Raw genomic sequence first — 25,256 nt, 5'->3', positions numbered from 1 at the left:
AGGCCGAATAGGAGGTACCACTGGGCCCACAGGGGCAGCTGGCTGGGCCGGTGCTCTAGGTTCCCGAGGATATTTGGGGGCCCTCTGTTCAGCATCCAAGCCAGAAGACAATAGGGGACTGCACCGCTTGTGTCTAAACCTGAGTGGCTTGGGAGCAAACCGCCTGAGTTCCAGCAGAGGAATCGCCTCCCTCCTTGGACTGGAGTCCAGGAGAGGTCCAGGAGAGGTCAGGCATCTGTTGGGGCATGGAGGCCGATCAGGGTAATCAGGCGCCGGCGGTGGGGCCACAAGGGAGCTGGCGGAGCCTGTAGAGGGGGCTGCGGGATAAGCAGCAGGCACTCCCTAGAGAAGAAATCCTTAAGCCAGTTTGCCACATTGGATGGGAAGGGAGGGAGAGCTGGCCCAATCAGAGGGGGAGTGGCATTACCTGAAGGCCCACCAGCCAGCAGCAGATCCGATGGCAAGGCATAATCAAAAGCAGCGTCCCTTCGCTCCTCCAAACCCGAAGGCTCCTTTGGCACTCCGTTTTTTGTCGGCCAGTTGGGGTGGTGTGCAGGGGCACTGCCTGGACAAGCCAGTTCCCCCTCAACAACAACCACAGTGGAGGTGCTGTTAGATGCCAATGGATCACTGGGTAATGGTCGTCCTTCCCCTTTTGGGCTCTCTGTTCCTTTGAAAGCGGCTTAGACTGCTTGCACACTGCCTGAGTAAGCAAGCACTCACTGAGGCACACTGAATCTAAAAGCTTCTTTGCTTTTTTAATCTTGCTCCCGTTCCCCTCCTTACTGTGCTTAGAACTTTTAGAAGCCTTACGAGGTGACAGGAGGTGGCCTCAACAGGTGTCTCAACCAGAGCAGGAATGGTAGCTGCGGAGGAAGGAGTCACCAGCGCAGAAAGGACAGGCTGCAGGGCAGCTGTTGCCTGATCAAGAACAAGAGAGCCTTCTGAAAGAGAGTCTCCCAGCAGCTCTTCAGCATGGGCAAGCTCCATAACAGAGGCTGAATGCTGAGCAGCAGAAAAAACACGAAACAGAAAGAACAATAAAAATGAAAGTAAATAAAAGGCAATCAGCCGAATTATTTGGAAAGAAAAAACTGTTTGTGAAGGTTGAAAATGAATAGCAAATGGCTGATGGCAAGCTCCTTCTTGCCCTTGCACACTCTAAAGAAGAAAAACAGGGCAGGAAAAGAGTATTTCCAAAGGTTATCCAAGTTCCAGCAGAGCAAAAATTCCCATGGTGCGAGCCTCGAGCAGACAGGACCGGAACTGGGGATGGTGCCCTCTAGCAAGGGCACCATTGCAGATAAACAACAGACCAGTATCAGGTATATATAAAGCACACACAAAAGAAACAGAAAGTCTAATGCAAAATCTGACTAAACAAACTTTCCCTAGAGTAAGCTTCCTGAAACCAGGTTTTGTAAATTGTGGATGATGCAAGTCATTTAATGGTAATAGAGAAAAAGAAACATTGGTAGACTTACCATGAAGGGTTCTTTTTCTGGTATGGGGAGGGCATCCATTACGTGTGGGTTGTCAGGCTCCGCATGCTCTGAGACAGGACCAATCAAATTCAAGTTCGTCCTCTTAACCATGTTGCGTCGCCCCCTGGACCCCAGTTCTGGTCTTGTAGAGCGAAATAATGGTACTATAAACCTGAGGACTCAGATAGGTCAGCCACAGGAAAAAGGGAAAAGACAAGATAGCACTATAGAAGGAAATGAGCAGTGATAGAATCAACTACATACCCTAGAAGTTGCCCCCACCACCTGCATCGGAACCATCCTCCACATCCGCGGGAGGGCCGGATGCCCTCCCCATACCAGAAAAAGAACCCTTCATGGTAAGTCTACCAATGTTTCTTTTTCCAAGGTATGGGGAGGGCATCCATTACGTGTGGGACATACCCAAGCCTTCAACGGGGGGGGGGGGGGGAGCGGATGCCTAAACCACTTTTTGCAGCACTGTACGAGCCACTGCCACCTGCGTGTCAAAAAAGGAAGGAATTTTATAATGTTTAACAAAAGGAGTCGTAGAAGACCATGTAGCCGCCTTGCAGATTTCCTCCAACGGAGCTCTAGCAGAGAAGGCAGCGGATGTAGCGGCGCTCCTAGTTGAGTGAGCCGTGATGCCCTTAGGAATTTGCATTAAGGAAGACTGGTACGCTAGAGTAATGGTCGCCTGCAGCCACCTGGCGAGCATTTCCTTGGATACCTTGGCACGCATTCAGGAGGGCAGATAAGAAATGAATAGGGAATCTGACCTGCGCAGGATTTTAGTGTGTTTGATATAAATGCGAAGAGCCCTTCGTACATCCAATGTGTGCCAAGCCCGTTCTTTCGGATGAGTAGGCGCCGGGCAGAATGACGGCAGAACAATTTCCTGATTTCTATGAAAATCTGAGTTAACCTTAGGAAGGTAAGTAGGGTCTAACTTCATCACCACTACTTCCTTCTGGAACACACAGAGCTCGTCTCTGACCGACAAGGCCGCCAAGTCCGACACCCTCCTCATTGAAGTAACTGCAACGAGAAATGAAACTTTGAATGACAGAAATCTTATAGCAACTTTGCAGAGAGGCTCAAAAGGAGCCCTAGTAAGGGCCTTAAGAACAACATTTAAATCCCAGGAAGGGAATCTGTGAATGGATGGTGGACCTAAATTTTTCACGCCTTTCAAGAAGAGTCTACATCTGAGTGTAACCCAGAAGCCCCCTTGTCTGAGATGTCAATAACTGAAGCCAGTGCAGAAGCTTGCCTTCGTAATGTGTTAGAGCGCTAACCCCTGTCCACTCCTGCTTGCAGAAAGCCAAGTATCGCTGGCACCCCTGCTTGAAAGGGATCAACTGCATTCTTTTTTGCCCACGTGCAAAAAGCCGACCAAGTGACCTGGTAGATGCGCCTCGTGGATGGGCGTCTAGCTGCCAGAATCGTTTCCTGCACCTTACTAGAATAACCCTTTCTTCTCAACATTCTACGTTCAACCTCCACGCGTGTAGGTTCAGCCACTCCGGATCTGGATGAAGTATCGGGCCTTGGCTGAGCAGGTCCGCTCTTGACGGTAGAGCCCACGGGGGTTGTACAGAGAGTGTCAATAGATCTGAAAACCATGGTCTTCGTGGCCAATATGGGGCTACCACAACGGCTTGTGCCCTCTCTAGTATCAGCTTTCGAATGACTGATCCCAGGATTGGTAGAGGAGGAAATGCATACAGTAGTCCTCGAGGCCACCTGGAGACTAGTGCATCCACCTGCTCCGCCCCGGAACACTGATGTCTGGCGAAAAACCTCGGTAGTTGGCAATTCAGGGGCGAGCCAAACAAGTCTACCCTCGGACGCCCCCACCTTTGTACAATCATGTTGAACACTTCCGGATGAAGAGCCCATTCTGCAGGATCCAAGGTTTGGCGGCTCAACCAATCTGCCTGTGAGTTTTGGACTCCCGACAGATGTTCTGCAGTGATCGACCTCAGGTGTTGTTCTGCCCAGAGGAATAGAGCATCCGTTTCTCTCATCAGGGACTTCGATCTCGTTCCACCCTGACGGTTTATGTGGGCTTTGGCTGTAATATTGTCCGTCCGGATCAATACGACGCCCGCTCACCAAGCCTTGGAAGCTCAACAGCGTCAGACGAACCGCCTTGAGTTCCAGCCAATTTATGCTGAACTCCAGATCTTCCACCGACCACCTGCCTTGTGCTTGACGATCGAGGCAGTGCGCCCCCCAACCGTGAAGGCTTGCATCCGTCGTGATAACCACCTTCTCCGTGGTCTCCAGAGGTAGACCCAGTGTCAAAGCTGGGGACACCCAACATAGGAGCGAGCAGCACACCCTTGTTGTAATTCTGATCCACAACATTTTCTTTTCCATAATCTCCTCCTAGTAAGGAAGGAGCAGCCATTGAAGAGGTCTGGCATGCCATCTGGCCCAGGGAACGCAATCTATGCAGGCGATCATCAGACCCAAGAACTTTGCTAATAGCATTAGTGAAGCTTTCTTCTTGACCAGGTAAGGACCTATGGTCTGAATAATCTTCTCCCTGCGTTCTGCAGGAAGGGTCACCGTCGCCGTGGCCATGTTGAAGAGGACCCCCAAGTGCTGTAAGACCCGAGATGGGGTAAGGTGGCTCTTGGCTTCGTTGATAATGAATCCATGCTCCTGGAGGATTCGCACTGTGAGCCCAACGTACCGTTTGGCCTGCCCCGCCGTTTTTGATCGAATCAAGATGTCATCTAGATAGGGGTAGGTATGCACCCCCATCTGTCTGAGGTGAGCAATTACCGCCACCATCAATTTGGTAAAAACTCTTGGGGCAGACGACAGGCCAAACGGAAGGGCTCGGTACTGGTAGAATTTGCGGTCGTAGGCAAACCTTCGGTGATCCGGGTGTATCGGCACGTGCAAGTATGCCTCTGATAAATCCAATGAGGCCAGCCAATCCCCAGGGAGGATCGCTGTCTTGATGGACCTGAACGACTCCATTCTGAATGGCCTCTTTCGCACGCACCGATTTAGACGCTTTAAGTCCAACACCGCCCTCCAGGAATCATCCTTTTTTGGGACTAGGAAAAGAAGGGAGAAGACACCCTCCGGCGTCTCCGTCACTGGAATGGCCTCTACTGCCTGTATGTGTAACAGGTGTTGGATGGCCAGCTCCATTAATTCCCTCTTTGTCTGATTGTTTGAGACAGGAGTCTCGAAAAAGTAGTTGGCTGGGGATTTTAAAAACTCTATACAGTAACCCTGGGACACTGTTTGCAGCACCCACTGGTTTGAGGTCGTGGCCCTCCACCTTTCGGCAAAGGCCCGCAACCTGCCCCCGACTATCGGGGAGTCATTGTTTGTTGTTACGACGGTCCTGTGAGGAGAAGAAAGACCCCGCTCTCCCCCTACCAGTACCTCTAGGTTTGTTGTTCCATGACTGGCGCCAGGGCTGTCTAGGTTGTCCCCCTCTGAAGTCTCTATCTCTGAAGCCATCTCTAGGCGCTGATGGGTAGGAACGGTTGTACGATCTGTAAGGTCGAAAGGAGTTTTGAAAACCGCCCGAGCCGCAAAGGGTCTCTGCATATCCCCTCTACCAACCGGCATAGCTTTTTTCTTATCCCGTGTTTCCACGAGTACCAGTTCTAAAGCCTCCCCGAACAATTTAGAGCCCCTGTACGGGGTGGAGGCCAACGCTGACAGACTTTGAGTCTACACGCCAGTTTTTCAACCAAAGGCCTCTGCGAACGGCCACCCCGGCTGCCATTGCCCTAGAAGCGTGCTGCAAACAGTCTAAACTAGAATCTGCCATGAGAGCAGAAGCTCTGGCAATCTTATTCAGACCTTGACGTAGAGCCTTGTTCTCAGGAGGGACCAGCTTAGCCAGTTCCTTTGTCCACAAGATAGTCACCCTGGCGAAAATGGAGTTAGTTGATGCAGCCCGAATAACCGTTGCAGATGCCTCGTGCCCCTTTCGTAAAAGATGGTCCGTCTTCTTCTCTTCTGGTGATTTCAGGTATTCCTCTCCTTCTTTATTCACCAAGGCGCCAGTCACCAACTGGGCCACCGGGCCATCTACAACGGGAACTGCTAACATAGACATAATGTCAGGAGGGAGAACATATAGTTTCTTTTGAATATACAAGGCAGGTTTGGATGCCACTGGGACCCTCCATTCTGCCAACATGACCTCTTTAAACATGGTAGGAAAAGGAACCGTCGCTGCCGAGACCGATGTGGCTGGGAAGACTTCTTGGTCCAATCCCGTAACCAGTGGGGACCCAGCTTCTGTGGAAACATCCTTTATTGCCCTTTTTGCTTTAGCCAGCAAAATCTCAAACTCTGTTGCTGAGAAAAGTCTAGCGGAAGTAGGCTTTTCTGTGGGGGCCTGCTCATCAGAAAGCTCCCCCCCTCCTTCTCCGAATCCGAGCCACTAGACTCCGGATCCCTTGTGGGAACATGGCGTGATCTGGAACTATTATGTGACAATGCCGTTCCCGCTGGTAAGTTCTGATCATTAACATTCAGAGCACCCTGGTTGGGGTTATAATCCATACCAGGAGGGCCTCCCAGCACTTCCTTTCTGCGATACAAACCCCCAGCCCTCTCTTCTGAAGAGGACCTCTCTGACAGACATTCTCTCGCCAGGCGCCTTTTCTTTGCTCGCCTATTGAGCATAACGCGCTCTCCCAAGGGGATAGCCTGCCTAACCGGGCTACAGTCAGGCGAGGAGGAAAAGGAAGGACAACGTCCCCGACGGGGCTGCCTCACTGGGAGTGAACTGGCTGCCACGGGAATTAGGGGAATCGCAGTGGCAGAGGCCGGTGGGGGGGCAACCTGAGAGGAAACCGCCTGGTTCAAGAGAGGAGATACCACAGACAGGCATTGCTTTTTAATGAATTCGCCTAGCCAGAGAAGCTCCTTGGCAGACAATTGCTCCCCATTAGGGCCAGTCACCCCCGAAAATTCCGCAGCCGCGGAGCTAATATTGCTCACCGTGCATTGTGCAGTCTCGGCAACTCCCGGGGCCCCTGTAGAGTGAGGCGCCATATTCACTGTCTCCCCTCGCAAGTCCGGAGACAAAGCACACTGCCCTGGCAAACGCAAAATGGCAGTCGCGATTTGAGCGGGAAGCTCCGTCGGCGCTGAAATTGTTTGCTGTGCTTTCACTGCCTTGATCTGAAGGCGTTCGCTGAGCGGCAACGCAGGAGCCGTATTTTTATTTCCTTTCTTTTGCTTCTTAAGTTTCAATGCGCCTGAGGACTTCAGGTGCTTCGACTTTTTTAAAACTTTAGATGGCCGGTTATCGGCTGAGGGGGAGCCGTGGGAGGCGCTTGTCTTCTCAGCCTCCTGAGGCATAGCCACCAGCGCAGCAGCAACCGCTCCGTCCCCAGTTCTCTCCGGAACTATCGGGGCATGCCTTGGAGCATCGGAAGGAGGACCCTCCGAAAGGGATCCTCTGAGCATGTCCCACTATGTGATAATTCCATAGTGCCTCGGGGTAACTTCAAAGCCAGTTATAAAGTGTGCGGGGGGGGGGAGAAGAAAACACCCACTCGGCAAATAAACAGCGAGGAAAGGTATCCGAAAGCAACTAAAGAGGAGGAAGAGGCGACCGTCAAACTAAGGGAATAAAGTGGGGCAAACAACTCACATTCAATTAAGAAGACCGAGAACGGCAACTTCTTTCCCCCCCGGCACACAGGAGAAATAAATGGCAAAAAGCTTGTGGCTGATCTCTCTTAAAGCAGAAGAAATACTCTGCCAGCAAAGAACAACGTACTGTCTTCAGAGCTAGACAGTACCAGAACTGGGGTCCAGGGGGCGACGCAACATGGTTAAGAGGACGAACTTGAATTTGATTGGCCCTGTCTCAGAGCATGCGGAGCCTGACAACCCACACGTAATGGATGCCCTCCCCATACCTTGGAAAAACATGTTGTTCTGGTAGCTCCAGGTCTTAACACTCACATCAATTTTGGAGGATGAATACAACTGAAGGAAGCCTAGGCGGGTGCACGGCTGGGGGAGCCAGTCATGTGGCTTGCCTCTGGGGGGCCCCCCAAGGCAGTGGGCCCCCGACAACCCTATTATAATAACCCTATATCCCCTTGCCCTATTATAGTTACGCCCCTAGCTCCTGGCTTCCCAGGACCTGCAGAAGGGACCTTCTCATGCAGCCAGTTCTCATGGTCACATGTCATCCTCTCTGCACTCCCAGCCTCCTCCTCCTCACAAAGAAATCTTCTCTTCCCCCTAATGGCTCTCTAGGTCCCACCCACTGACGTGTTGATTGGCTGAGCTCTGGAGTTCACCAGCCTGTCAGTCAGGACAGGGTTCACTTCCGCTTAACTCTTTAGGGGAGAGGTGGCTGATCATTACACATGCACTGGACCAAATTTGCTGCAGCCTTTAGGGACCATTTAAGTGTTAAACATCACCACAGTGTCTCAATGGAAGCAATGTCTAGTTCCTAGAAACCAAAGAATATTTAAGATTAATTAGGAAGAGGCAAGAAGTAAGCATTGCAATGCAGCAAATTGAACTGCATACGTTTTTATTTCTGTACCTATGCAAGAGATAGAAATGAACTAGCCACTGACTGCAAAAAGGGGAAGCCACTGACTGAACAACCCACTGATCTTAGGGTTACTATGAAATAACAATTAAAGCAAGATATTAGTAAGCCAGAGGTTGCTGGTTCAAATCCCCGCTGGTATGTTTCCCAGACTATGGGGAATCAACTATATCAGACAGCAGCGGTATAGGAAGATGCTAAAAGGCACCATCTCATACTGCATGAGAGATGGCAATGGTAAACCCCTCCTGTATTCTACCAAAGACAACCACAGGGCTCTGTGGTTGCCAGGTATCGACACCGACTCGATGGCACACTAACTTTACAGCAGATTTAGAACTGGCCAACAAAACTGGCTTAATTTTCCAGAGATTAATAGAAGATTATGGGTAGTTCTCACTAGAGAAAACTTCCAGAGGGGTAGCCATGTTTATTGTTTTTGCTGCAACAGTCCGAGTGTGTTATGGCACCTCAATACAAACAAATGCATTACACAAGAAGGTTTCATGGACTACAATAGACTTCAGATACATGAAGCATTATCCTCTGTTGACAGAGGGTATGTCTATACACACACCCCAAAGTAATATAATTATACACACACATATAATGGGCTTCACAAATCCCAGGGGCCAGCGAGCCATGGCACCTAGAAATTTAACAGTGGCCCCTCGTTTAGTATATTCTGAGGTAGAGTTATTTATTTATTTGTCTCAGGTAGCCCTGTTTCTATTCTAAGTATGTTACTTGTAAAGAAGATAAATAGAAGTCAATTTACCCTCCCCCTTAACAAGAGGTGCACCTAAGTAATTTTAGAACCTGGACCTAAATGCCTTAGGAGCGCCGCCCCACCACGGCTACAAGTTAAGCATAATCCCCCTACACACACACACACACACACCATGTGACACACACAGTATTTTTAACCCATGGGTTCTTGCGGGCACAAATGGCAACTGAACTCTCAAGAATGTAAGAATATAAAACAGGTATATTTATGCAAATATGCATTAGCAGAAACATTTCAACACACAACTTAACATATTCTCATCCCATCAGTGGCCCTTCTAATTTTTTTTCCATCTCTGTGTGGAATGAGTTTTGTTCTGGGTGGCAGTTTCAAAGCAGTGTGTATGCACATGCATTCAGAGTGGGGCCTTCCTGATTCAACCTGAGCGAGACCTAAAATTAACTGAGCGGACATCAAAAAACACGTGAGCACACACACATGTGCACGCCTTAGAGGGAACTCTGCATCCCATATATTTCTTTCCCCACTCCCTACTCTGTCTCAATAACCCCTGCTAACTGACCAAAGAGGAACCCTTTAAAGTGGTGATTCTCTAAGATTTAGCCAGGGGAGAGCAACTGGCCATATCCAGCCCCGGCACAGCATCCCTCCCGTGGCTGCTGCTGGTGTCTGCCTTATGGTTGCTGTTTCTGTTTTTGTTATTTTAGATTGTGAGCCCTTTAGAGACAGGGAACCATCTTATTTATGCATTTTTTATTTTTGTATGTAAACCGCTTTGAGAATTTTGTTGAAGAGCGGTAATATAAATACCAGTAGTAGTAGTAGTAAAGCAGAAGTCACACTCAGCCACCCGGTGCAGCAACCGCACCACCTGAAAAGAGGATTTAGGAGTCCCCAGGAGGTGTGGAAGCCCTGGACTTCTGGGCCAAAGTCCAGGGGCTAGAGTGCCTCTGCCCTTTACAATGTCCAATATGTCCAGTAATTTTGTCAAGTGTTCACTGACTCCTACATTTTTGGGCTGGCTCCTAGATTCAAATAAAAATTGTCAATGACTGTATAAAGAAAGAAAGAAAGGTTAGGTCAAATGGACATCTTGCATTTCATGGCCACTTGACTACGCTGCTTACGTCCCCCCACTCCCCGCTTATATCCATATGTGTACCGACAACTAAAGATAGCATTTTACAAATGCTACAATATATTTCTTAGCCTCTGAGGTGCCACAAGACTCTTAGTTATTCTTAGAGAAGAGCAATCATCTTTCAACATATTCAGCTTAAGCACTCCAGTTACTTGCTATTTGAATTATTTCATAAGCTAATGAAAAAACATTTGTCTCCTTTAAGTATCAGCTTGAAAGCAGATCCCCAAAGCTAAGAACCCAGCAAGCTACTGGCAGCACATGTGAGATATACCAGCTCTTCAAATAAATATGCCACCTCAGCCTTGCCTCCAGTAAAGGTAAAGTATGATGACAAGTCAATTTTGACTCCTGGAGCCCACAGAGCCCTGTGGTTTTCTTTGGTAGAATACAGGAGAGGTTTGCCATTGCCTCCTCCCATGCAGTATGAGATGATGCCTTTCAGCATCTTCCTATATCGCTGCTGCTCGACATAGAACCAGTGGGAAATTGAACCGGCAACCTTCTGCTTGTTAGTCAAGCATTTTAGGCCTCCCTCCATTAATCTGGCTATCATCCAGCCCCTCCCCATTGTGTCCATCTGCTGCTAGGGCCCTCCATCAGAGATGCTAGAGGTCAAAGAAAGCCACAAAGCAACTGTTTTCTAAGCTTGAATGTTTAAAGTCGAAACATGGGATAAAACACCCCTAAGTAAACAAACACTCTCCTATGCTTAAGTTCTAGAGATACCAAAGCTCAGATCCACCTGAATGCTACATTCTTTTACCTGCAATATCTGCCTCTCCACCTTCAGTGTATGGCTACTGTTGCAATCACTTAATGATTGTGCATGCGCAGAGGCCAGGTGAGTGACGGAGCCACAACGGTGCATGCAGGCTGCTGGGAGGAACACCGCTGCAGCAGGAAGCTGCCTGGAGCAACGGTCATACTGGTAAGGAGAACAACTAGCTTATATTTATAAGTGTGAAGAAAGCACAAAAACTAATGATTGGGGGGGTGCAACACTCACATGACACAGATCAGGTGGCTTGCAAGAAGATCTAGTGATTATTTAGAAAATGAATTAGAGCAACATGTAATAATATCTGGGGAGCACTACGAAACAGAGACTGGCAGGGCCTCCTCCTCATTTGCTCAAGAGTAAACATGCTTAGGATAGTACAACATTAGGAAACTATAAGAGGCTGTTTTTCTTACAATACTTCTTTAGTGTAACATTTAGATTTATGGAGACCAGGGTGCACATCGCTCTGCTTGAAGAGTGAGGCCCTATTTTCTTCTTGTCTACTTTTTTTCTTAGAGTACATTATTGTAAGAAATCAAAATAAAGATACAAGCCCTGCCCTCAAGCTTACAATCTAAGAGACACACTGCGAGGTTTTTCAGGAAGAAATGTTAGAGGGAGAAAAATCAGTATAAACAAGTCAGCCCTTTGCACTGCCATTTAATAGTCACTTATCCCATGCTGGGGACAGAATGATCTTCTCTTGCCAGGATGAAGGCATTCAAATATCCAGTGGGTCCTTGGTCTTCTGGCCACTGACAGATGGTCTTCCCTTTACCTCTATAGGCACAGAGCAACTGACTTATGGAGTGGTGTTCTTGCTGGAAGATAGGTAGGAGAAGGCATCTAAAATCCACTTATCAACTCACCAGTGGCAAGTGTCCCCAGAGCTCTGGCAAGCAGGACACCCAGCATCATACAGATCTCCTCAACAGAGATCTCATTTTCACTCCCATATTTGAGGTAAGAAACAGCAGGAACCCTTCCTGAGCAGTAGGAGAGGGTTTCTTACCATCTTCAATGCTAAGTGCAAATGACAAAAAGACCCACTTCTCTCCTAATTCCTCTGCCTGTGTGCCAGAAAAGGATCTGAGGGAAGAGAGAAGATTGGTGGCAACCACAAATAATGGCTAGCTAGTGAGCCAAGCCTACATTTGTGAATCCCTGGTTGGGGAAGAAGTTCCCTTTAGTTGCTAGTTCTCTGGATGATGGTGGGGACTGGACTGAGCCCTTTGGGGCCTAGCACCAAGGGTCATGTGTCTTCCCCACTCAATTCCATGCTTAGAATACAAATAAGTAAAGCAGAGCGTGCTGTCAAGTCAATTTCAACTCCAGGCACCCACAGAGCCCTGTGGGGATTTTTTTGTAGAATACAGGAGGGGTTTACCATTGCCTCCTCCCACGCAGTGTGAGATTATACCTTTCAGCATCTTCCTATATTACTGCTGCCTAATATAGGTGTTTCCCATCGTGTGGGAAACATATCAGTGGGGATTCGAACTGACAACCTTCTGCTTGCTAGTTAAGCATTTCCCCACTCCGCCACTTAAGGTTCTACAAATAAGTACTGTCAGTTAAGTCACATTTGCTTTGTTGTAGATATTGTAAGGGAATTTTTTAAGAAATGCCTCTGTTCGTGTGTTTCATGAGTTGGGGAGGCCAAGAAATTGTCCAGAAATAGTCTTCCCCCATGGCTGCTTTGTACTGAACCTCTAAGTTGGACTTAGAAGACAGCTGCTAAGTAGCACAAGGTTTTGCTACAACAGTCATTTATTCTGACTGTGTCACCTATACCAATTTCATCAGTTCATTCACACTAGAAGACAGTGATACATAGGGATCAGCAGCAGCCATCATATAACTTACAAGCATTTGGTGTGTGAAAACTACACACCTGGCACTTTACGAAAGTCAGGGAAGGACCGTAGCTCAGTAAAAGAGCACCAACTGCATACAGAAAGTCCCAGATTTAACCCTGGCAGCATCTTCAAGTAAGGCTGGGAAAGATCCTTCTCTAAGCAGTGCCAACAATATTGAACTGGATCAGCCAGTGGTCTGATTCAATAGAAGGCAACTTCATATGTTCAGTTTCCTTAAGAAGTCAGAGCTTTTGGATTAAGGAGAAGCAGCAAGAGGATGCAACCCTGTCATGTTCTTTCTCCCACTTCTACTATGTAGGACACTATTCCATTAGATGATACTAAAGCAAAGGGACAGTTTTGCAAGACTGTGATCCAATATATTCATGTGAGACTTTCCTCTTGTATTTACCCATTTTGCCTTATTCTATATGTACACATACACCAAATTATAAGTGCAACCATGATGCTTACAGAACACTCAAGAGTGGTTCAGCAGCTGGTGTGCTATGACAGCTGTTTCTCCTGTTCTGTACTGTCATGCTGTCCCCTTGCGTTTCTTTCAACCATTTGTCACATCCATCTGTTCCTTCTTATTTCAGGCTTGATTTCAAGTTCTTCTGGACAAGTACTATTTTTTGTTCCAAGCTTTCACATTGCGTTTGGAAACAGATCCCACCCTTCTCAGCATTACCATAATGGTGATTGCATTTCCCCACAGCAAGCATTTGTATTTTGTAAGTAATACATAAATTAACCATCCTATTGGTTTTAGAAAGTAGTATCTATAGCCTTGTGACACTCATTGGATTTCATGGAGGACTACAATAATCTCTCTCTCTCTCTCTCTCTCTCTCTCACACACACACACACACACACACTTATTCACTGAAAATAGAGAATGTTCCTGTTTTAAAGACATTAAATAATAACTGGAAATCTATACCAAAACCTCAGATTACAAGACTACAAAAATCCATCGCTAACAAATAAGAGAATGAGATTCAACATCATTTTCATACAAGCCAAAAGAAACAATTATAACCCCCGCTCCTCCTAGCGTCAAATAATACAGCTCCTTCCCCAGCCTGGCCACACAAAAGCAAGTGGAACTGAACACCCCTAGGAAAAAGGAAATAAGCAAGTGGAGAGCAAATATTAGGATGAAAAACCGGTTAGGAGTGCGCTCCCGCCCCGCCGCCCGACTTTCCACGAAGAGAACCACAAGCCATTCTCACTGGCGCACAAGGCCCGCATGTCAGCCTCGGGTCAACATCAAAGCACCGAGGCGAGCCAGGAAGACCAGGCTTACCAGAAGTATTCTTCCCTGCACTTAAAGCATCGCTGGTCTTCCCGAGCAGCCCGTGTCTACGCCCATCATCACCGCCTTGATTCCCGCGGCTGCTCTGGCTGAAGTGGCTTTAGGGGGAGTCGGAGAGCTACAGGCAGCGGCAAGCTGCTAGGTCCAAATGGCTCCGCCGCCTGCATCTCCAGCCGACTGCCTGAGGAAGCCAGCCAGCCTCCCCGCTCTCAGCTCCGGAGCATCCCGCGGTGCCCCTCAGAAGCTCGCGGCACCCACCCGCCACGAGGCACCTGCTCGGGGCCTCAGTCGCCCCCAGCCGACGCGCCGGAACTAGGGGAGGGGGCTGACGTGCTGCTGCGGCAAGGACGGACAGACCGAGGCCTGGAGAGCGAACAGCGCGCTCGCCTCGCCCGCTCAAGCCGCAGAAGCGCCCGCTTCCCGAGCCGTCCAACGCGCCTCCATCCCTGAAGAGCCACAGCAGCACCTCGCAACGCCGAGGCTGAGGACCGAAAAGCCTCGTTTTGATGGCTTCCCCTGCTCTGTTCCTTCCCGGGCACATAGAGTGAGTCCCCTCAGCGGAACAGCAGCACCTTCTCTCGGCTGCTTCCCTTGCAGCCCAGCACGCCGCCCTCAAAGGAGAGAAGTGACCCCAAGGCCAGCCCCATCTTGCGCCCCTTGGAAGCAACCGCCACTCACCGGCTTCAGAGGGCAGCCTCCACATCACAGACAGCAGCTACCACGGAGGAGCCCCGGCTCGCGCAAAGCCACACCCCCACCCATCTCGGCGGGTCCTAAGCCACGCCCCTCGACCGGTCTCGAATAAGAACGCGGCCACGCCCCCTTCCTCGTCCCGCCCAGCTCTCCTACATATTATCATTGGGAAAGGCCCGCCTTTCATGATTCCCCGACTCCCTGGGAGGCTCCTTCTGGCCCCGCCTCTGCCCATGCGGATAAGGAAAAAGCTGCCCTTGCACGGTTATTTTTTTAATGTCTGTGGCCTGGACAAACTGAAACGTGGTTTCTTCAAAGAGCGTTCTAGTGATTTATTACAGATTTCCAAGTATATAAGTGTGTCACAGCCTTGCAGTGACTGGCTACCTTCTCCCTACAGCAAGAGGAGCCACAGCCTTATTTATTCTTCCTTTGGAAGTTGATATCATATGCTTATTCAGGGCAGATAACACAAATCTTCCAGCTTGCATTTAACTGTACGACTGTATGCAAGCTTACTCAGAGAAGTAAGGCCCTTCCCCCGCCTTAAGCTGAACGGGCCAATAACTGTAAGGCAATAGTTTACGGGGGCAAGTCTCCACGGGAGTCTTACTTTTGAGTAAACATATGGGGCTGTGAGATATTAATGGAGGGGCGATGCATAAGGATCCTAAGACCATATATTTATGAACTTCTTTTTTACTAGCCAAATAAATATAAACCTCTAGCTCATATTTCGCAGCTGCCAATGGAGAGTTTGGTTAGGGGAAATAGGTATTTCCACCTAAAAAACTCGTTCTTTAGGCAAGGTTCTCTATTCTGCTCATGAGACATGGCCTCCAGCTATATATGAAATAAGCATCTGAATTATTAGCTAACTCAATCATTCATTAATATATGAAATATTAGGCTATCATTTAACATTAAAGTAGAGCTGAAGCAAAGTTGAAAGACAAAACTGTTTAAAATCAGACAAAATAAAATGCAATCAGTTTAATGCCCAAGTTTACAAATGTTTGCCAAATTTTGCTTTTAAAAAAACATTCTGGCATCATGGGTTGAGTGCATTTAACAATGTGCAGTGTTTTTCTGCATCAGGACACACATTTTGAAGAGGAGACCCAAGGCCAAAGTGCCTCTAAGAACATGCAGAGTGCTGTTCAACAACTACATGCCGAGTGCTGTTCCTCATATCAGTTTCTGTTTTAAAAGTGGGCCTACATAAATAGCGCCTTTGATTACAAGAGAGTTCTCCTTGGAGGGTGATCCTAAGAATATAGGAGGAGAGCTAGTCTTGTGGTTGTTGGAAATTCTCTGTGGTGAGAGAATCCCTTTCTCATTATAGCAGAGTGCACAGAGGCACAACACAGCGGTAGTTTAGTTAGGCATGCGTGTGTGCTGAGAGTAAAGTAACCTGGAGCCAATTCATAGTTTCAAATCAATATAAAAGGCATTTATTAAGGAACTCCATTCTAGATAGGAAAGTGAGGATTTAGGATCTCTAATCTATCTATCTATCTGGATGCAGATGGATTCTGCATCCTCTCTGCACATATGGTGCAGGGAGAGAGGCTTGCCATGTTGCAAGGTAGGAGGCCAGGTAGGGAAGAGAGAGAGACGAAGGAAGTTTGAATCCCCTAAGAGTAGCAATCTACATTTCAAAGGGATAGCATCAGAGCAGTGGAGAAGGGATGACCAATGTCTTGACTCTCTAGCCCTCTGACTTACTAATCTATCCTCCACTGTCTGAGGCAAAGAGACAGCGCAAAGTCCTTTAACTTCCAACACCCCCTCTCGATGTCTCGTGACTCAGCTCACAAGATTCATTTTCTCTCTCAGCTTTTCAAAGCAGGGTCTTGGTAGTGGCTTAGTGAGTATGTCTGCAAGCATTTCATTTGTCGGGCAGTAGATCAGCTTGATTAGTCCATCTTTCTGCAGAATTCTCACTACATGGTACTTCACATCCAGGGGCATAACGATAGGGGGGGCAGGCAGGGTACATGCCCTGGGCGCCACTTTGGTGGGTCACATGGGGGGGCGCCAAAAAGTGCCACGACCCCTCCATCCCCTCCTGGATCGCACGGCTGTGGCGGGCGGTGGCGGATCATCATCGTGTGCCCCGAGTGAGCGCGGCGGTGGCGGGTGGCGGCGGATCGCGTGGCGGGCGGCGGCGGATCGCCGAGTGCAGCAGAGCAACGCCGAGGCCTGCCGTCTGGCCCGGCATCGCTTCCCAACTGCACAGGTGCACCTGCGCAGAATGAACTCTCAGTTGGGAAGCGACGCCGGGCCAGACGGCAGGCCTCGGCGTCGCTCTGCTGCACTCGGCGATCCGCCGCCACTGCCGCATGATCCGCCACCGCCCGCCACCGCCGTGCTCACTCGGGGCACACGATGACGATCCGCCACCGCCGCGCGATCTGCCGCCCACCACCACCGCGCTCACTCCGGCCACCAGGGCGCAGGTATGTGGGGGGGCGGGCGGCGCAATTTCAGGGGCAGAGCTTGCCCTGGGTGCCGTTTCCCCCAGCTACGCCTCTGTTCACATCAATATGTCTGGTACTCCTTTTTACATCTTCTTGTTTGGAGAGTTGAATGCAGCTTTGGTTGTCTTCATACACTGGTATGGGCTGTGGTACCTCTGTACCTAGGTCCTTCAGTAGTTGACACAGCCATTGTATCTCGTGACAGCCCTGTGCAGCTGATACATATTCCGCTTCAGTGGTTGATGATGCTACTATGTCTTGCTTTCTGCTTGACCAGCTTATCGCTCCATCTCCATAGAAAATTATGTAACCTCTGGTGGATTTCCTTTCTGTTAGATCTCCACCCCAGTCTGCATCTACATATGCTTCTAGTTTTGGTTGACTATTAGCTGGCAGCTTGAGCCTAAAGTGTGCAGTACCCTTTAGGTACCTAACAAGTCTCTTGATTGCATTTCAGTCCTTGACTGTTGGTGATGCAGTCTTTCTACAAAGTAAGCCAACTGCTGTGCTAATATCTGGCCTAGTGAGTGTACTAATGTATAAAAGCTTATCCAATGCTTCACGATAAGTCAGATAGTGGCTCAGTTTGATCTTCTTGCTTTATGTAGTTCATAGGGGTGTGTCCGAACCGGTCCGGAGGCCATTCTAAAGAATGGCCGAACTGCCGGACCAGTTCGGGACTGGGCTGGTTCGGGTCCAGGTGGGGGGTATTTCTTTAAGGGCGGGAGGGCTTGCTTACCCCTCCCGCCTCTTTGCCCCCGCCAGAGGCCGTATTTAACAGAGTAACGGGGGCGCTGGAAACCAGCCGCCCCCGCCGCCCCCGCCGCCCCGAGCGGATTAGAGGAACTACCACTGCCGCCGCTGTCGCCCGCCCGCCAGCCCTCCCTCCCAGCTGCCCCCCCCGCCCGCCCACCCACCCGCCCGAGTCCTCACCCGATGGCTGCTTTAACCAAAGAGAGGAGCTCACGAACAGAGCTCCTCTCACTTTGAAATCCTGCAGGCGAGTGAAGGAGGCAGGCTTTGCGCGCGCCGCAAAGCACGCCGATCGCCAGAGGCCCGGTCTACCCGCTGTGTAGAGTCTCAAGCTCTTCAATTGCAGCTTGTCTCCACTTCTGGGCTTCTGGTTGTGGTAGCTGGAATATTTCCTCCCATGATGAAGGTTCTGGTTGTTCCGCCGTTCTTGCGAGGTAGGATAGTCTCAGAGCTGGAACACCTCTGTTTGAGCGCGTTGATCGCCTCACCTCACCCTCTGTGGTCTCTCTCATTACCTCAGGTGCATCTGGTGGATCGCTGGGTGTCTCTGTGTCGAGTGTGGTTGGTTCTGGATCTGCTGTCTCCTCCTCCTCAATTCCTCTGAGATCAGGAAGCATAATCCAGTCATCAGGGTGCTTGGTCTGGTTGCTTGCTTCGGTGTAGGCCCCCTCTGAAGGTGTAGCTCTTTCATTCTCATCAAAATACACCGCTCTGCTTATGGTTATCCTGTTGGTGTCAGGATCCAGAATTCTGTAGCCTTTGGACTGTGCTGAGTAGCCTACAAAAATCCCTTTTGTGGCCCTAGCCCCTAATTTAGTCCTTTTTTTCTTTGGGATGTATGAGTAAGCCATGCTTCCAAAGACACGCAGATGAGTCATAGACAGCTTATGACCATGCCCAAGTTAATATGGTGTTGTTCCTATAGGCTTTGTGTGCATTCTGTTTTGTATGTATGTAGCAGTCATGATTCCTTCTCCCCAGAATTTCTGTGGGAGGTGTGCGTCAGCAAGCATGCATCTTACCATGTCCAGTAGACTTCTGTTCTTTGACACTTCATTCTGTGATGCATTGGAAGCTGCCGTGGTTTGATGCACAATTCCATGTTCTCTCAGGAACTGCTATGTGGCATTGGACATATATTCTCCTCCATTGTCTGTGCGTAGGATCTTTGGCTTCCAGCCAAATTTGTTGCTTGCCATCATCACATATTCTTTTAATTTCTCCAGCATTTGCGATTTTTCCTTTAGTAGAAATACACATGTGTATCGTGAGAAATCATCTGTTATTGTTAGAAAATATTTTTGATTACCTATGGTTCCTGGTAGTGGTCCAGATATATCGCTGTGGATCAACTCCAGGGGTCTTCCAGTCTTCCTTTCACTCTGCTTTGGAAATGGCTTGTTAACTGCTTTGAACTCAAGACAACAAACACAGTTAGTTACAATGTCACATGGTACAAAATCAATGCCATTAGCTAATCCCTTTTCCTTCATGTTCTGGATTGACTCATGACTCCTGTGTCCTAGCCTTCTATGCCACAGTTGCAAGCAGTTTTCATGCAGGCATGACTTAGCAAGGTTCACTTCATTAGGCTTGTATGCCTCAGGTTTTGGTCTTTCTCTGTCTGTAGATTCCACACAATAAAGACCTTTGAATTCAGAGCCTACAAGGCAAATTTCTCCATTCTGGGTAACAGCACATTGTCCATTTTTAATATACAGTTCACAGCCTTGATTCTGTAGCTTGGATATAGAAATCAAGGGGCTTGAGAAGTCAGGGATATACAAAACATCTTTAAGAAAAAATTGTTTAACAGATCCATCCAGCAATTTGCAATACAAAATTCCTCCGCCTTTCTTCTTGGCTTTAATTGTAGTATTATTGCCCAAATGAACAGTCTCTTCAGGAATATCAAACAGTTCAGTATAGAAAGCTAGATCATTTGAGATATGCACAGATGAACCAGAATCTAAATAAATGAACTTTTCATTGCTTTGCATTAAGTAAACATTATAATTCCTGTTCCTGTTGGAATATCTTTCTGTAAAGTAATCATGATTCCCATTCTCCTTTGTCTGATTCTTGGGACAGTTCGCCACCTTGTGGCCAAATTCGTTACATAGAAAACATCTAAAGGCATTAGTCCCAGTTGGCTTCATTTTAGCAGTCTCTCTGCTGGCGGTCATGTGACCGCTCTCTCTGGTTTCTTTGGTGGCAAAGCCAGATCTCTTTGTATGTAAATGTGAGGGGCCCATGCGGTTTCCTCTTGCAGCATTCCCTCCCCACCTTGGGTTTCGGCTGGAATGATCAACTGTTGCTTTAAGAGCAAAGTTACTTGCCAGTTCACTCTCACAGCGTGAATTCAAAATTTTTCTCCTGCTTGCTTCTGAAGACAATGTTTCCACAGCTTTTTCAAAGCTTAGATTGGTGTGGGTTTCCAATTGGCCGATTAAACTGCTATAGCTGGGGGGCATGCTTAAGAACAGAGCTTCCAGCTTCTGATTCTCTGTAAATTCCTCCCTTTAAATTGGAAAAAAAAATCTTCCAAAAATCCCACAAAAGTAGAAAAACAGTCCCCATCTTTATATCGGAGATCTTGCATTTTCTTTCTTAAATAAAAGGTGTATGCCCACCCTTTCTTCATATGCAAGGAATCTAGCTTGCTTAGCATTTCCTTTGAGGTTCCAAGATCACATATAGCATAAAGAAGATTTTTACTCACAGAAGCTGCAACCATCGCTTGAGCTTGAGCATCTCTGCGCAATAGGGATGTGCAAAAAATTTCAGGCACAGAACGATCTGTGCCCGAAACGAACAATTTCGGGTGATTCGGGGCCGAACCGAATCACCCCCGATGTCCCCCAATATTTTTCGGGCATGAGCCGAATCACCCGAATTTCGGACCCAAAAAATTCGGGTGATTCGGTTCATGGTTGATTTTTGGTGAATTTTTGAAGTTTTAGTGACTTTGGGGCAGTTCGGGGGCATAGCATGGGATATGAGCAAAAGGAGTGGGGTGGGGTGGTAGTGCCTAATGGGTGCAGGCTACCAACCCAATTTCAGGGGGATTGGGCAAAGGGCTGATTTTTGGTAAATTTCTGAAAATTTCATGTCTTTGGGGCAGATAGTGGGGTCTGGGGCAGAATAGTGGGGTGGGGTGGTAGTGCCTAATGGGTGGAGGCTACCACCCCAATTTCAGGGGGATTGGGCAGAGGGCTGATTTTTTGGGAATATTTGAAGTTTGGGTGTCTTTGGGGCAGATTGGGGGCAGAAAGTGGATCTGCCCCAAAGGAGTGGGGTGGGCTGGTAAATAGTGCCTAATGGGTGGAGGCTACCACCATTCCCAATTTAAGAGTGATTGGGCAGAGGGGTGAATTTTGGTGAATTTATTTTTATGAGGTTTGTCTTCATAAGGTGAAGTGTGCTAAATTGATTACTTCCTCATATTATTCATAGTAATAGAGAGTGTGAAAAAGTGAAAGTGGGGTCATGAGAGTTGTCTAATTGAAAAAAATCTCATTTGCTATGATACAATGAGAATTCACACATCAGAAAAAACTTCGGATTAAATCCGAATCCGAACCGAATCAAGGGTGATTCAGGTAACCCAGATTCGGGCACAAAACAGAACAGGGGTGATTCGGTTCAGGTCCGAGCCGAATCACCCGAAAACCCGAATTGCACACCCCTACTGCGCAACCATTTCTCTTTGAAAGTTTTCTCAGTAGTTGTGGATCCATCTGGGAGGGGGGGTCCTCCTCAGTAACTTGTTGGAGTCCTTCTGCTTTCAGTGCAATCCTCAATCTGGTTTTCCATTCCAAATAGTTGTCTGCATTCAGGATAGTCAGCCTGAGTTTTCCTTCTAGGTAAGTAGCCATCCTCACCGGCTCCAAAAGTCAGTTGCTGTAGATTAGCAATTCAAAGTGTCCGCAATAGATCTCACTGGATCTCCTGGAACAAACCTAACTCTCTAGTTGCAGCACACGCAGCTCAAAATACTGGGCTCCCATAACCTGTTGGAAATTCTCTGTGGTGAGAGAATCCCTTTCTCATTATAGCAGAGTGCACAGAGGCACAACACAGTGGTAGTTTATTTAGGCATGCGTGTGTGCTGAGAGTAAAGTAACTTGGAGCCAATTCATAGTTTCAAATCAATATAAAAGGCATTTATTAAGGAACTCCATTCTAGATAGGAAAGTGAGGATTTAGGATCTCTAATCTATCTATCTATCTGGATGCAGATGGATTCTGCATCCTCTCTGCACATATGGTGCAGGGAGAGAGACTTGCCATGTTGCAAGGTAGGAGGCCAGGTAGGGAAGAGAGAGAGAGAGGAAGGAAGTTTGAATCCCCTAAGAGTAGCAATCTACATTTCAAAGGGATAGCATCAGAGCAGTGGAGAAGGGATGACCAATGTCTCGACTCTCTAGCCCTCTGACTTACTAATCTGTCCTCCACTGTCTGAGGCAAAGAGACAGTGCAAAGTTCTTTAACTTCCAACAGTGGTAGCAAGCATGAAAGCAGGATCCACTTCCATTTGAATGGGAGACTACATGTGAGCACTGTCAAATATTCACCTTAGGGGATGGGGCCACTCTGGCATGGGAAGAGAATCTGCATTCTTATTTGCATGCAGAAGGTTCCAAGTTCCCTCCCTGGCATCTCCAGATAGGCTGGGAGAGCCTCCTGCCTGTAACCTTGTCGATGCCATTGCCAGTCTGTGTAGACAATAATGACCTAGATGGACCAATGGTCTGCCTCAGTATGCAGCAACTTCCTATGTTCTTATGAGCTTTGCTGAATCAGAGGGTCCTACTTCCAACAGTGACTAGCTGGGTGTCTCCAGGAAACGCAAAAACGGGACAGGAAGACAACAGCCCCAAACACACACACACCTGACTACTGCCACTGAACACATTTTGAATTGTTTAACCCTTTTTTAAAGCCTTCCAAGCTAAGCCTTCCACATCTTGTGGCAGTAAATTCCTTCAGTTAACCATGCTTGGTGTGAAGTCCTTTTTGTCTGTTCTGAATCTACAGCAGGTCAATTTCATTGGGTGACCCCAAAATTCTAGGATATTATATGTGAAATGATATGATAGAGAGATTCTGTCCATTCTCTTGCCAGATGTTTCACAATTTTATACATCTCTATTATGGTCCCTCTTAGTTATATATATTTTCTAAGCCAAGAAGCAACAACATTAGCAACATTTCTTCATAGGAAGGTAATCCAGCAATAATTTTGACAGATCCCCTCCCCACCCAATGTACCTTTTCCAGCTACCTGTACATTTTTCTTTTTGAGATCATGTGACCAGAAATTAACACAGTATTATTATAAACATGACCACTCCATAGATTATATAAAGTTATTACACTATCAGTCTCATGTTTAATCCCTTTCTCAATGATTCTAAACACCAAGTTTGTCTTCTTTTTAAACAAAACTTTCCACTGCTATTGCATAGTTTTGACATTTTCAGCAACGTTTTCCTCCTAGCCCCAGGATCTCTTGTCAGGGTAGTTAACCAGTTCGGACCCTTTCAATGTATATGAGCTGTTAGGATACTTTGCTCCATTTGCATTTCCATTTGGACCACACTAAATACGATGTCAACAATTCTGTGTATTTAAACACAGAACTGCCCCAATCACATGGAAAGGAATGGGGTGGAAAGAAGTTCCAATTAGGTATGGGCATGAAATGCAATTTGGAAACCAAATCCTGGCACATACCTTTACAACAGGGGGATAATACATTCCCTTTAACACAGAGGAAAGCAGGCCCATACCTGCTCTTCTGCTCATCACCACTTCCATAACTGTGGCACTCCCCCCAGCTATGCTTGTACACCAGTGGTGTGTCTCCCAGCTGCCCCCGCATGACACCCATATGCATATGGCCTGTGCACGGCACGTTTAAAACACATGAAACTGCCACTATCATGCTTGGCTGAAGATTTTATTTAATCTACTTTGCCATTTTCAGCTTTGGCTGATAGGACAGCTGCGTCCATTTCTTGAGATAAATGACCTCAGAACATTAGTACATCTGCTGGTCACCTCCAGAACTGATTACTGCAATGTGCTCTGTGTGGGGCTGCCTTTGTACATAATCCAGAAACTGCAGTTGGTCCAGAATGCAGCAGCCAGGTTGGTCTCCGGGTCATCTCAGAGAGACCATATCTCTCCTATCTTAAAAGATCTACACTGGTTGCCGATAAGTTTCCAGGCAAAAGACAAGGTTTTGGTTATAACTTATAAAGTCCTAAACAGTTTGGGCCCTGGGTATTTAAGAGAACGCCTTCTTTGCTATGAACCACACTGCCCCTTGAGATCATCTGGAGTGGGTTGTCTACAGTTGCCACCGGCTCATCTGGTGGCTACTCAGGGACAGGCCTTCTCCAGTGCTGCCCCAAGACTTTGGAACATGCTTCTTGCTGAAATAAGAGCCTCCCCATCTCTTACAACTTTTTAAAGGCAGTCAAGACACATTTGTTCACCCAGACTTTTAATTAGATATTGTTTTAATTGTGTTTTTAAAAGTTTTTACATTTTGGATTTCAATTGTTGTAATGTTTTAATCTTTTTATCTGTTTTTATTGTTTTGTTGTGGACCACCCAGAGGCTTGCGTTTTGGGCAGTATATAAATATGTTAAATAAATAAATAATTTTTTTGGTAAACGTATCAATCAGTCTTAAGAAATCCTTCCAGAATTCTTCACAGTTTTGGATTTCACCATCCTGAATGGGGTATCATCCATATACTTGACGTAAGAGACTCGTGTGCTTCACAGTCTTGCAATTAGTTAACATCAGCATTAGTAAATAGACTTGTGTATTCCACAAACTTGCAAGTGATTGCCTGTGAACCAAGCAGAACTTATTGGACACATTTTCAGCTATTGGAAGTTTTGTTATTAACACTGGTAACATTTAGTAATCTGGACATTACAGTATCTGAGAACGTTTCGTGCTGCAGAAACATGGGCAAAGTTAATCAATTGTGCAGCTTTGCTAATGCCCCAAGCCGTTTCCAGGGATCATGCTTCCACTCCTAGGCTGAGACCAGCATATCCCACTCCCCCCGTCCCTTTACATTTCCAATGGGTGCTATTTTCTGGAGGACTGTCTGTGTTCCACCAACCCCACTGATTGCAACAGATTGCCCTGTCCCCAACATATTTTTTGGACACAGGTTTAGCTATTAGAGGTGTGATTCCACCTACCCCACAGATTTCAACCAGGTGGGCTTTTCTCATGGGTCTGCATCTCTGATGCACTAGGCTGTCAGTTTTCCCTTTCTGTCAGATTGCACCAACCAGGTGGGCTTTTCTGAAGGGTCTGCATCTCTGATGCACTAGGCTGTCAGTTTTCCCTGTCCCTCTCCGATTGCACTACCCCCAACA

At 47.5% G+C, this 25,256-nt stretch overlaps 1 protein-coding gene across 10 annotated transcripts in view; it reads right to left on the bottom strand.

Annotated features, from left to right (window-relative positions):
• The window catches only part of PPFIA4 (PTPRF interacting protein alpha 4), a 211,518-nt gene extending 196,826 nt beyond the window's left edge, over positions 1–14,692 (bottom strand). For 3 of the 10 annotated variants that reach the window (XM_053243187.1, XM_053243183.1, XM_053243189.1), the window contains exon 1: positions 13,906–14,235. The gene's annotated coding sequence lies outside the window, so the exon portion shown is untranslated. Of the gene's footprint in view, positions 1–13,905; positions 14,496–14,592 lie in introns of those variants that run through there. The other 7 variants (XR_008305632.1, XM_053243184.1, XM_053243185.1 and 4 more) reach the window with 7 other exon arrangements.
• Positions 14,693–25,256: the final 10,564 nt, after the last annotated feature.

This window comes from Hemicordylus capensis, chromosome 4, assembly GCF_027244095.1.
Source record: "Hemicordylus capensis ecotype Gifberg chromosome 4, rHemCap1.1.pri, whole genome shotgun sequence".
NCBI classification, from domain to species: domain Eukaryota; kingdom Metazoa; phylum Chordata; class Lepidosauria; order Squamata; family Cordylidae; genus Hemicordylus; species Hemicordylus capensis.
Note: the sequence above shows the minus strand (reverse complement) of the source record. Positions and strands in the feature narration are given on the sequence as shown.